The sequence below is a fragment of the Perognathus longimembris genome, chromosome 11 (genome assembly GCF_023159225.1).
Source record: "Perognathus longimembris pacificus isolate PPM17 chromosome 11, ASM2315922v1, whole genome shotgun sequence".
Taxonomy (NCBI): Eukaryota; Metazoa; Chordata; class Mammalia; order Rodentia; family Heteromyidae; genus Perognathus; species Perognathus longimembris.
Window position 1 is genome coordinate 56296742 of NC_063171.1, and position 12048 is coordinate 56308789.

Below are 12048 nucleotides of genomic sequence, written 5' to 3' on the forward strand. Positions count from 1 at the left end.
CCTAGAATTTTGAGCCCAGGAAGAATGGAGATACAGACTGATGTTTACCCTGGATCCTTCGGGCTGCTGTTTGGGTTTTCGTATTCCTGCCCTGAGAGAGAAGGAGCTCATTGAACAGGGTAAGCCGGCGATGTACTCATTGTGCTTTTGGTCCTTAGGAAATTCAGGGGAGGAAAGGGTTCTAGTATGCATTCTCCCCACCCCTCATCACCCCCCGCCCCACATACACACAAAAGAAACAAAAATAACAATAACAACAACAAAAATCAGCGATGTCTGTAACTCATAATTCTTATCTGTGGCTGAAAGAGTTAAAGGGATGGAGATCTCAGGGTAAAGACCATCACCCCCCCCCCCGACTCCCCCCCCCCCGACCCCATGGCTGGAAGAAGCTCATACAGCTTAAGACGATGTGATGTATGTAGCCTTTTGAGTAGCAACCCCCCCCCCCCCGGTCTTGGCTTGGGGGTGCTGACATGGAAAGAGTTAAAGCTAGTGCGTGGCTAGGAAACCTCTGAGAGGTAAGCCCGCAGGGGCAGGGGCCTCTGAGTCCCGGGGGGAAAGGGCTCTTGGTGGGGAAAAGGGCTGACAAGTGTGGCCAAAGAAGCCCAGTGTGGGCCCAACTTCTTTTTTTTTTTTTTTTTTTTTTTGCCTTGTTTGACCAGCCTTGGCACTGCCCTCTGGCTCTCCAGGGGAAAAGCTGCAGTTCTGCTCTTGCAACACAAGGAGCAGACTGGAGAATTTAGATCTGCGTCACAGAGCTCAGAGAGAGAGAGAGAGAGAGGGAGAGAGAGAGAGAGCTGGAGAGCTCAGAGAGAGAGAGAGTGAGAGCAAGCGAGCGAGCGAGCTCCGTCGATAGGTCTGCTAGCAACAGCCCTGCTGCTGCAGAGAGAGAGAGAGAGAGAGAGAGAGAGAGAGAGAGAGAGAGAGCAAGAAACAAGTCATAGCAACACTGGGCACCGGGTTCTGCCAACTCACTTACCAAGCGTTCAGAAATCTGTCCGGGGCCAGAGGCCTCTAGGTAGCCTAGGCTAAGGAGATGACATGCAAGGTGGCACGGGCGGTTCCTGTGGGGAGGGGGGTGGAGGGGGTAGGGGTGGGAACAAGAGGTTGTGGGGTGATAGCGGAAGGCGTAACGGGACCGGATTCTAGAACATTCGGGACTGCAGCACCGAAAGGCTGGACGGTGATTTGGGTTCTGCGCAGGCGACGATGGGTGGTCCGATGGGCTTCAGGACTTGATGGCGTAACCCACTTCTTCACCCACGTACGTATTTGCTGGGATCGGGGCGCTGTCTCTGCGTATGTGGGTGCTCTGTCTCTCGTACCTTCTTTCTGGCTTTTGCTCTTTTATTTATTTTTTCCCCCTTAAAGGGAAGGTTGTTCCCCCCCCCCACTTTAATTTCTTTTCCCTTAGTGTCAGCTGCTCAAGCCTGACCAGGAGAGAAGAGTGAACCGGTCCCCAGCTTCCTTATTTGACCTCTCAGCCTTTACCCTATTTTCTTCTAGTGGACAGATAGACTGGTTTTCCAGGTTGTTTGGGTGTCAGCGTCCATCTGTCTGTGCAGGTCTGTACGTGGAAGGAAGGGAGTGAGAGGTACCAAGAGGAAGGCAAGAAGGACAGGGTTTCCAGGGGGTTCACTTATTGAGATACCTAGCTCCCGAGGGGCTGGGGCTGGTGGGGAGTAGGGCCTGGGTGAGGTGTAGGCTGGGAGAAATGGGGTAAGGCTGGTAGGTTTGTCACTGCGTAGTTGGGGAAGCAAAGTGGGGAATGGTGACGCAGTCACTGTTACATCTTGTTAGTAGCTCTGTGGGAACAGGTAGTGGGGATCTTGGGGGTCTGTGGGGCCAGCTGAGAGGGGTTCAGGATGAAGCTAGCATTTACAGATTAAATGTCATCCTTTTGGCGTTGGAAAGTTGTTTACCTTGCGCTCTCTGTGTCTCCATGTTGGCTCCCTTCCAGTTCACATGTGATGGCCTTCCCTGTACTGCTGCATCATTAACTAAGTGACTGAGCTGGCCTTCCATTGGCCAGGGGAGGGCTCTCACTCCAGACACTTCCTCTGATTGGTTGGAGGGCCAGTGGCAGGTGAAAAGCTTTTTTTCATTGGCTGAGGATAGGGTATCAAATCTGAATTTGCATTTCACTTGCTTAAAGGGAGGGGGGAGAAGCCCAGCAGCTTTCTAAAATCTCTTTAGGGGTGTGCGTAGGCTCTTGTGTCTGCCTGCTTTTGACTGCCCAGTCAAAGCTTCTTTTTTATGCCTTCTTTAATTGTAGGCACTATAAGAAAGAAGAGCTCAGGGCTCCCCAAACTTTTTTCCTTTTTTTTTTTTTTTTTTTTTTAAAGCGAGGAAGGTTTCGGAGATGAGTGCGCAAGCAGTTGACAAAATATTTGTCTCTAGCTTTGGTGTCAGGAAAAGGGAAATTTCCAATCAGACACACCTCAGTGTTGCGGCAAAAATAATTTCTTGGCTCCCCTGGAAACGCCTGGGCAAGGTAGGGCAGAACTGCTATTGCTGTTGCCACCACCCCGGGCTTCCTGCTGACTCTGGGCTACTCCCCGGGGACCTGAGATTTGCATTGACGTCTGGGGCAGTCCAGAGATCATCAAGGGGCTGCCCAGAGGTCCTCGAGAGCCAGTCAGGAGCTGTGCCCACTATGGGAAGGATCTGCCTTTCGGAAGCTGCCACCGCCTGGTGCGTGGAAAGGTAAGCTGGGTGGGTGGGTGGGGGGGGGGGAACCAACCTCAGGAAATGGTCTGTTTGGTGAGAATTCCCAAAAAGGCAATGGGGTGTCAAGAGGGCTTGGAGGCCCTGGGTCAGAAGAGCTTGTCAGTCTGAGGAACTCAGAGAAAGGGGGAAAGTGAAAAGGAGAATCAAACTAGGGCAGCAGGCTCGTTGGCCCCTGGTTGGGGAGGGTCGTGGCTCCTTGGTGTCTCGGTGTGGTGGCCTCACATTTGTTGGGCAGGGGGTTTCACCCGCCCTGCGCCATGCGCAGTGGCCCCCACCCATGACTGCGCATCTGGGAGCGCAGTGCGCCCTGGGTCTCCGGCCTAGGACAAGCACCGCCCTCCTAGTTACATAACGCAGGGCACGGCATGTGCCTTCTCGGCCTTTCCTCGCAACCTTACCTCCTCCTTCCCCAGAGCCCACAGAGGTGAGGGAGGGTCTGGTTTGCGAAGCAGTGGAAGATTTCACTCCTTGGGATGGGCTACCGCTTTATCCAGTTCGTGACCGGGACTAGGTTTGAGGACAGAAATGACTTGCTGTCCCATCTTGGGGGCACTGGGTCACAGAACGTCCTTCTCAATGCCCTGTGTCACCTACAGCCCCCAGGGCGTCTCCGGGGTGGGGGCAGGGGGACGGGTGGCACTTTTCTTTCCCCCAGATCCTTTCTGATTTGGGACCAGAAGGTTCTGAAGGAAAGATGACAATGGCGAGCATAAGGGAAGTTGTGAGGCCTGTTGGGAAGGATTGGCACCTCCCTCCCTTGTCACGGGCTCCCCTTTCCCTGGGTTTTAATCTTTGGACTCCTTGGATTGGCTGCCATCTTGGAGGCATTTCTACTGGTCTCCCACATGGTGGCTGGTGGCGTTGGTTTTTCTGGACCTGCTGTGCCAGTTCCGCAGAGTGGGCGGGGGCGGGGGGGCGGGGGCTATGGCGGTGGGGGGGGGGGCCGAGGCGCAGTGGAGGCAGGCGCAGTGGAGGCTGCCGCAGTGGAAGGTGGCCCCAGGGGCAGAGGACCGCCCACCCCCCTGGACAGCCCTGGGTTGGGGGGGGGTGCCGGGGTCTGGGTAGGAGATTTCTGGTTAGGGGGTTCCATGACCTGAGGCCCCCCAGCTTTGCCAGAGTGTGGAATTGGGCTCTGCATGTCTTCGTCAGCCTGAGGCTCGAAGCTGGGGGCCATGCTCATCTCATCTCGGAGGTGTCAGACCTGTAGTTTGTGTTCCCCAAATAGGCTTTGTCTCCGGCAGCCTTCCATCCGGGGACTTGCAAGGAGGTCCATGGCAGCCTGTAAGATTTGTTCAGGAGGCCCTGCCTTTTGTGTGTTGTTTTCAACCATTTTTTCCTCTATGCTCCTGGCTGGTGCCATGATCCAGCTGCCATCCTCTAGTGGGCTCCCTGCTGCCCGTCTCTCTCTTCTCCAGGCCCTTCTACGTGTAGCGGCCATCTTGTTTTGTTTTTCTCTTGCTCAGATTTTTAAAATGGTTTCTCGTCATTCCTAGGGTGAAATTCCTCCCCTTTAGCTTCATGCCCAGGGCTGTGTGCAGCTGGCCTTAGCTTTCCTGCGCAGACTGGCTTCTCTCCGTTTCCCTAGGTGGACCTCGTATTCCAGCAAAAACCAGGTGACTCACGTTTTCTTGCTTTTCTTCTCTCGCTGTTTTTACTCGTGGTATTTCCTGTGTCTCCTCTCCACTACATCCACCTGTGGCATTCCCGCCGGCAGGACGGACCTCTCCTGGCAGGCGACGAGAAGCAGTCTCCGTAATTACCCCTGCCGCTTGGGCAGACCCCAGACTCTTTGCTTCTCTTGTATGATACTTGAGTTTGGGTTCTTTCGGAGAAATCTTTAGAATCTGCGCTTCAAGAGGAAGGCTAGAGAAACGAGGAGGAAGACTTACCTTACTTGGGACCTTCTGTCTATCAGATACCACATTAGGCTCTTAGCAGGGCAATTAGTTCATTTATTCTATTTTATTATTATTATTATTTTACTATCACCTTGTGAGGTACGTGGCTAGCAAGTGCTTTAACTGGTCACGGGCAGAGCCCTGGCCTTCCGAAGCCTTTGCATTTTTCCTGTCTGAATCCTTAGTGTTTGCAAGATGCCTATGAGGAGGTGGATCCCCAAAATGTGACTATTTAAGGAATGTTGTCTCTTGTGGGAATTTGGGTGGCCGATCTTCTTGCGCCCGTGATCTGGGTCACTTAGCTGTTTCATTTCTACTTTATTAACTTTCTCCTTTCCCTTCGTGGCCAGGTTCACTCAAGATGTAGTTGAAACGACTGGATTAACAAACCTAGGTTGTTGTCCTGGCTGCCTTCCTCCTGGGAGAGGAGGCGGAGGAAGGTGAACCTAGGCATTTGAGGCACAGCACAGAGACTCCAAGCTAGACACACATAGGCCTGCATCTTGGTCCTGCCTCGTCTGAGCTCTGGGCAGTTTTAGACAGGTCTTGGGATTTTTCTCAAGTCTGAATGCTCCCCCCCCCCCCCCCGACCCCGTAAGAGCTGCAACAACGTATTATTACAGAAATACTCATAACAAAGCCAGGTAGGTACAATAGATGTACCAGGTGGCTGGAAGGAACTGGGGGAGAAGAGAGCTTGTGTGTCCCCTCCCCCTTGGGCACCACCGGCAGGGACAGGGAGGAGATATTCTGCAACACCCATGTTACACCTGCAAGGGGGTGCCTGTATCTCTCCTTCGGGGAGCAAATACCCCTCTAATTCAGTAGGCGTGAGCTGTGGGCACAAGCCGTGAGGATTGTTGGTAGGTTGGTGGCAGAGTGAGGGTTAATCAGCGAGCCTTCCTGGGAACATTTGGCTGCCAGGTTTTGCTCCCCTTCTTTCTGAGTCTCAGCAGTGTCTGCATGCTTCCTGAAGCGGCTGAGTCCCGTGGGAGGGAGCTGGGCACCCTGACGACCCTCATCACCAATTGCGGGGCTGTGGAGTGGAGAGTGACGACAGCCAGTGAGTCCTCTGTCGACAGCCATGGGGGCCCTGGTGACGGCTGCTTTGTTGTTTTTTTCCTCTTTGGAAGATGACTCAGTGTATCGGGAGCCGGGAGATGGAGCTCTCAGCCGAGTGGCCAGAATGTTCTGTCAACATGAAAGCAGCAAAAACAGCTCGTGGGGCTCTGAGACGTTTTCCTTAGCCCGGGGTTCTTTTTCAGGGAGGGCTGGGCAGGGCAGGGCAGAAGACTGCTGTCAGGCCTTAGAATGAGGGGGGGAGACACTAGGTAACTCAGCCAGGCCTCTAGGACCCATGCATTTGAGAGCTGGGAAAGAAAAGGCAGCTGGTGGTGTTATTTAGTAAGCTTGGAAAACAGGGTCATTTTTTAAAGCTCATCTCGCTGGTCCTAAATGTCAGACATCTTCCCAGGGCCAGAAAAAAAACCCTTTGGGATTTCTTACCCAGGATCTTTCTAGGATGGGCTTGGGGGGGGGGGGGGTCATTCCGGGAAGAGGGGGTGGGGGTGGGAGGGGCCAAGCAGGCCTCATTGAACAGCAACCCCGGGGGCTTCAGGACTAGGTGCCCACCGTGGGGTGTGCGCTTCAGGAGTTCTCTGTAGGGAGCTGAACGATGGCCGACCACCTCACCCCTCCTAGGCTAAAGGCAGCCCTTGGGCAGGCTGTCGACCCTCCCAGCTCAGAGCTCGCAATCTTCCCTTCATCTTCCTCATTCCCTCCTGAGGGGAAATAATGGACTTGGAGTTTTTGTCCTTTCCCCCCCCCCCTCCTTTCATCATGGCGGCGCAGGGTTCTAGGATTTTCTTGATCTGCAGCATTGCGCTATGGGCGCGTGATTCCCCACCCCCACCCTGCCCTGCCCGCCCCGCCCTACGCACTGGGCCTGCCCGCCTGCCCTGCCCGCCTGCCCGCCATGCCTTCTTGAGAACAAGAGACAAGATGAACCTCTATTGCCACTGAATCCTGGCCCAACTGTGATTCCCTTCCTCTTTGCCATCTTCAGCAAAGTCGGGCTGAGGAGAAGACAGACATCTTGTGTTTGGGGACGCAGGGACAATGTGGCCTGGAAAGTGCTCTGCGCGCCATGTTTCAGTCAGATGGCTTTCGGTTTTACACATTTCTTCTCTTGGAGTAAACCGCCTATGCCCAAGGACCCTCCCAGAGTGACTCATTTGCCCTTGGGAAGGCAGTGGAGATGTGACCGCGGTCATTGCAGGGAGGGAATCAGGGCGTGTAGGCTGCCACCCACCCAGCACGCAAAGGGGGCCACGGCCCCCTTGAGCTGTATCTTTTTGAGTAGAGAGCAGCTTGACCTAAAAAGGATAATCTTTACGGGAGTTGGAACCTTTGGGGTCATCTTCATTTGGCCCGAGCTATCCACGTGATAAGAAACTGGATTTAAGCTTCAGAGACCTGGTGTTTCAGGGGTGGTTTTCTCAAGGAGGTGATGGACAGGCCATTCTCAATCAGAGCCTGGCCTTGATCCAAGATGACAGGGCTACCTCATTTTGTCTACTGTTCACTTTGTTTATTCGGTTAATGATGTGGTGCTAGGGAACCCTAAATGGGACCCCCAGGGTGTGTGTGCGTGAGGGTCTGTGCCGTCCACCTCATTGTGCAGTTGGCTCCGTGAGCGGAGCCACCCTGCCTTTCTCTGTCTTCTTTCCCACACAGAACTTGGGAGACTGCAACTTAGTCCTGAGTGGGTAACAACCTCTTGGCAACTTCAACTCAGGCTCAGTTGAGGATGATAACTGTGTGTTCAAGACACTTATCCTACGGCTGGGTGGAGAGAGAGAGAGAGAGAGAGAGAGAGAGAGAGAGAGAGAGAGACTGGTGCCTGGCAGCTCCGTGCTCTTCACAGTAAGTATTTGCATTCTCCTACATTCTTTCATTTCATTGAACATCGGAAGTGGATAGATGGGTCTCGTCCCCAGCTTCTCCATTTTTCTCCCACACAACCTGCCCTTAGTCCTGCAGAAGAGAGAACTAGATTGATTTTTCTAGTGCCGCTGGAGAGCTGCAGAGAGACTGGAATCCAGTGTTCAGCCTTCACACATCCTCCGTATATCTGGGAGAAGTCAATTTTTCCCTAAAATGGAGTCAACAGCCTGTGTTCTCAGTGAGGAGTACTAATGGGCTTCATGGAAGGACCCTGCGTGCCCTCAGCTGCCCCCCAGCTGTGAGGTGAGCTTCCCAATTGGCTGTCTCCGGGAGGATGGGCCTTGCCAGCACCTAGCATGGTTCTCTGCCAAGTTCTAGCTCCAAATCTCTAGGCTGGTAGGAACCTAGACTATATATAGCATTGTGCTAAGCAATTCTTATCAGACGTGTCTGCCTTCCCGGGCTGGAGAGGAGCATTTCTATCAGAGCAGGAACAAGGAGAGTGAGCCATCTCTAGGGGCTGGGAAAGGGGTGTGTGTGTGTGTGTGTGTGTGTGTGTGTGTGTGTGTGTGTGTTTATGAGAGAGAGAGAGAGAGAGAGAGAGAGAGAGAGAGAGAGAGAGAGAGAGAGAGAGAGAGAGAGAGAGAAGGAGGTTTTGCCAAGGCTACTCTTTCCTGTTCCAGATGCTGATAGATTCAAAGGTCAGGCTGGATGAAGGTGCTGAGGTAGGATGGGACCAGGGAGGGGCTGGTAGTTGGAGGTAAGCCTTAGAGAAGGAGGACTCAGGGTACACGGCATGGTTGTGTTCTTTACGTCAAAGACCAGCCTCATTTCTCTTAGTTTCCTGTTGGTCTTGCTTTGCCCTAGAATGTCTTTGAACCCCCCCCCCACCCGTTCCTCTTACCTTCTTCTATGTTTTCCTCCATCTTTTGATTTTCTTTAGGATATGTGAAGGCAGGACTCAACTACCAACAAGCCTGGAGGCCCAACGGCTCTGCTCCCAGCCTCATTCAGTTCGGCAGAGTATATGTTGGGCTGGGTGGTGGCTCATCTCATCCTCTCCTAGATGCTTCGGAGACACCAGTTGTTTTGGTTCTGTGGCCCCAAAGTGTGCGCGGAGGTGGCATGGTCCTGGTCTTGCCAGTGACTCCTCTTCAGGCTGCTTTGTGGAAGATCAGAAGCAGCAAGGGAAATGGGACCCATCCTGCCTCCCAGGTGAGCGAAGTGCTCCTGTTCCCTCAGGCCTTCTCCAACATTCTCCCCATTCTTCAAGACCATTTTCCTGCCTCAGTGGGGGAATCCTCAAACTTCTCCATTCAGAATCTCAAACAATTGCTTGCTTCTTTCCTTTCTCTTGGCTTTCCTGTGAATGGGGTTAGTGATCCCCACAGGGCCGGGGGAAGGGGTAGCCCGCTGAACTGACCAGGCTGTGAGGAACATGGGAGAGAGCAGGCTAGTTTGCAGGGTGTGACAGTAGCAGAGCAGTTGGATTCCCACATAAGTGAGTGGAAGTTGTCCTTGGCCCGAGATTATTCTGGGTTTAATTCTGTCAGTGGTTCTGGGCCGCCGCCTTGAGGCTTGAACATTTTCTTCCTTGTCTAGTGTGACTTATCCGTGATGGGGTTTAGTGTAGGGCCGTGTGCGAGTTTGGATGAGTTTGGATGGGGCTGAACCTTTAGGGTTTCCTTTGAGTAAATAATTTTCTTCTAAGCCTTTTCTTCATATGCCTTTGCCTTAAAAAAAAAAAAAAAAAGGAGGACTTGGCCCAGAAAGTTATTGCAGAGAACATCTGATGTAGAAATGCTTTTTCTCTACTTCACTTGTTGCTGCCCACGGTAATAGCTGTGGTGATAAGCAGTGACAACGTCCTGCGGAACTAGTAGGTCTATCTCGCTCTAGACAAAGTTCAGAAAGCTGACTGCAACGCTTGCATGGCACCCGCAAAGCTCGCTCCCGTCAAGTCAATTACAGCAATGTTCTTGGCCGGTGCAGCCAGCTAGAGCCAGCTGGCGGCTGATTGATGGGTCTGGGGTCTAACATGGAAAACAAAGTAGTGCTGGATAATGTGATGAGGCACCTTTGTAAGGCCCCACCTCCAGCCTCGTTGTGATGGCTACTCTTTCCTGGTGCCTCCTCAATATGTTTCCCCATTCCCCCGCATCACTTCTACCACTACTAGCCTAGGGAAAGCTGGCAAGTGCCACCTCGCCGTGCTTCATCTTTTTCCTCCCCGTTAAAGATGAGCCTCCTCTGAGTTGGCTGTGAGCGGCCTGAGATCCTCGCCCAGTGAGGGAGGTGGGACAAGTCACTGTGTCTTCCCTCAAGGACCTCCAGCCCCTGCAGCAGGAGTGTTGAGGGATGGCTCAGTGGGGTGGGGCTGGAATGTGGAGAAAGAGGAGAGATGGGCTGCTGAGGAGCTGAAGAAGAGCCAGCCAAGTTCCTCAAGATGCGTCAGCCTGGGCTGGCCAGCACTAGCTCAGGGCTGGAGCCAGATGTAACTGCTGGCTATGCCTGAGCGCCTCGGCTCTCAGCTGTGGGGTGCATTCCTGGTGACCACCTCTCCAGTGAACTGCCATTCACAGCCCTGCCCGGCCCGATGAGGAAAACCGGGGTGGAATGTAGGGAAATCGGTTTTGGCTCCTCGTCACTAAGTTGTCTCTGGCCCTTAGGGTTGATGCTCCCCTGCTCATTTCCCTCTTTCTATCTCTTAGTCTAATCGTTTGCTCCCAGCTCACCAGCCTAGCTTCTGAGGCATGACAAGGGGGCATTGTGTGCTGCCAGTCAGGCAAGCAGGACACTTGGTACCCTTAAGTGGGGGCCCAGCAAGCCTGGCCCTTTTTTTCTTGACCTGTGAGTCCCTGAGGTCTGACGAGAGCCATAGGCAGCATGGGTGGGGCCTGTCCATGTGGCATCCAGCGGAGGTTAGCAGAGCCTTTGGTGCTGGGGCCCAGGTGACGTGGCTTGGCTTGAAGTCATGTAGGAGGGGCCCTGCCCCACGCCCTGATTGGTCGGCACCTTCTCTGTTGCACTGAATACGGGTCTTGTCCTGGCTGTGAATTGTTTAACGCCTGGCTCAACTCTGTCCACCGGCTTGAGAGCAACCGAGGCTTCAGCAACAACTTTAGAGTATTTTTGTACTTCCCACTGGCCACTTTCAGGGGCATAGGGCCTCCCTCTCTCTGAGATGTGTAAGAGCTAGGTAGCACCCGTCTCCCTCCATCAGCCAGCTGCTAGTGGAAGGCTCTTGTTTGGCTCTTCCTTCTGGGACTTGCAGTGGCTGCGAAGACAGCATAGCCTGGGTGTGGTTCTTTGCTCGCTTCTTCCATAGCAGCTGTTGATGAAGACAGATCTCTGGGGCTCCGTGGTCTGCACGGACGGTGGTGCCGCAGGATCAAGCACAAGTGGTAGCACATGCGGGTGGGTCCCAGGAAGTGGATCCCAGCAAGGCCGGAGGTATGGGAGACAAATCCCGTGCTCAGTCACAGCTGCGTGCTCTGGCCCTGGATGACTGTGTGGTGCGTCCCCTGTGAAGGATTTCCGGCTGAATGCCTGGCCTTGCAGGCAGCAGCGTGGTGGCAGGTGAGGTCTGTAATAAGGTATGAAGGTATGAGATGGCATCGAAGTTCTGGTCCCCAAGTGCCGTCCAGGTAAAAGGGAACTGACCTTTGTTAAGCACCCACCCCACCCCCTTTATCTAATTCTATCTTTGGAACAACCATGTGACTGAAGTAGGTGTTATTTCTCTTTTATGGTTAAAGGAACCATGAGTATTAAATGACTTAACCAAGGTCATACAATGGCTGAGTGAAGTCAGTTGAGATTTAAGTGCAATGCTTCTCTGATTTTAAAGCCTGTACATTTTTTTTCCCCCTCACCCTGTGGGCTTAACTCAGATTTTTTTTTTTAATTTTTAATTTTTTTTGGTGAGGTAAGGCCCTTGGAGACAGAATGTGGACCTAGAGAAGGGCAGGCGCTAGGGACCTTTCCACAGTCTGGTGGGGCTGCGGCTCTCCACTTTGGAGGAGGCCGGTCAGGGCCCAGGCACCGGAAGTGTCTGGGGCAGATGTGTGCCTCTCTCAAACGTGTGTGGAGATTCTCGTCGATGGCAAGGGCTCTTGCTCTTGTGGAACCTACATTGTAGTATAGGGAGAGATTGTTTATCATAAAGAAATTCAGAAGTAGAAGTGAGGTGTGGTAGTACAGGCTTATAATCCTAGTCCTCAGGAGGCTGAGGCAGGAGGATTGAGAATTTGAGGCCGGCTGGGAAACCCTGCCTGAAAAGAAAAATAAGAAAAGGGAGGAAATCCAGAAAATGGAGAGCCTGAAGGCTCAGCTACTTGGGAAGCCACCACGATTGAACTGTCTCTCACCTCCCTCCTTTTGGCCCAATGACTAGGAAAATCCTTGTGAAGGCCATGCAGTTTAGAAGCATGTTCAGTCAGTCAGAAATCGAGGTGGAAGTAAATACCGA

General features: G+C 53.1%; 1 long non-coding RNA gene across 1 annotated transcript; it reads left to right on the forward strand.

The window, feature by feature from the left end:
• The first annotated feature begins 376 nt into the window (after positions 1-376).
• LOC125359308 lies at positions 377-11642 on the forward strand. Its single transcript, XR_007212529.1, has 3 exons — positions 377-2709; positions 4227-7880; positions 8644-11642. It is a non-coding gene; the product is annotated as an uncharacterized LOC125359308 (long non-coding RNA).
• Positions 11643-12048: the final 406 nt, after the last annotated feature.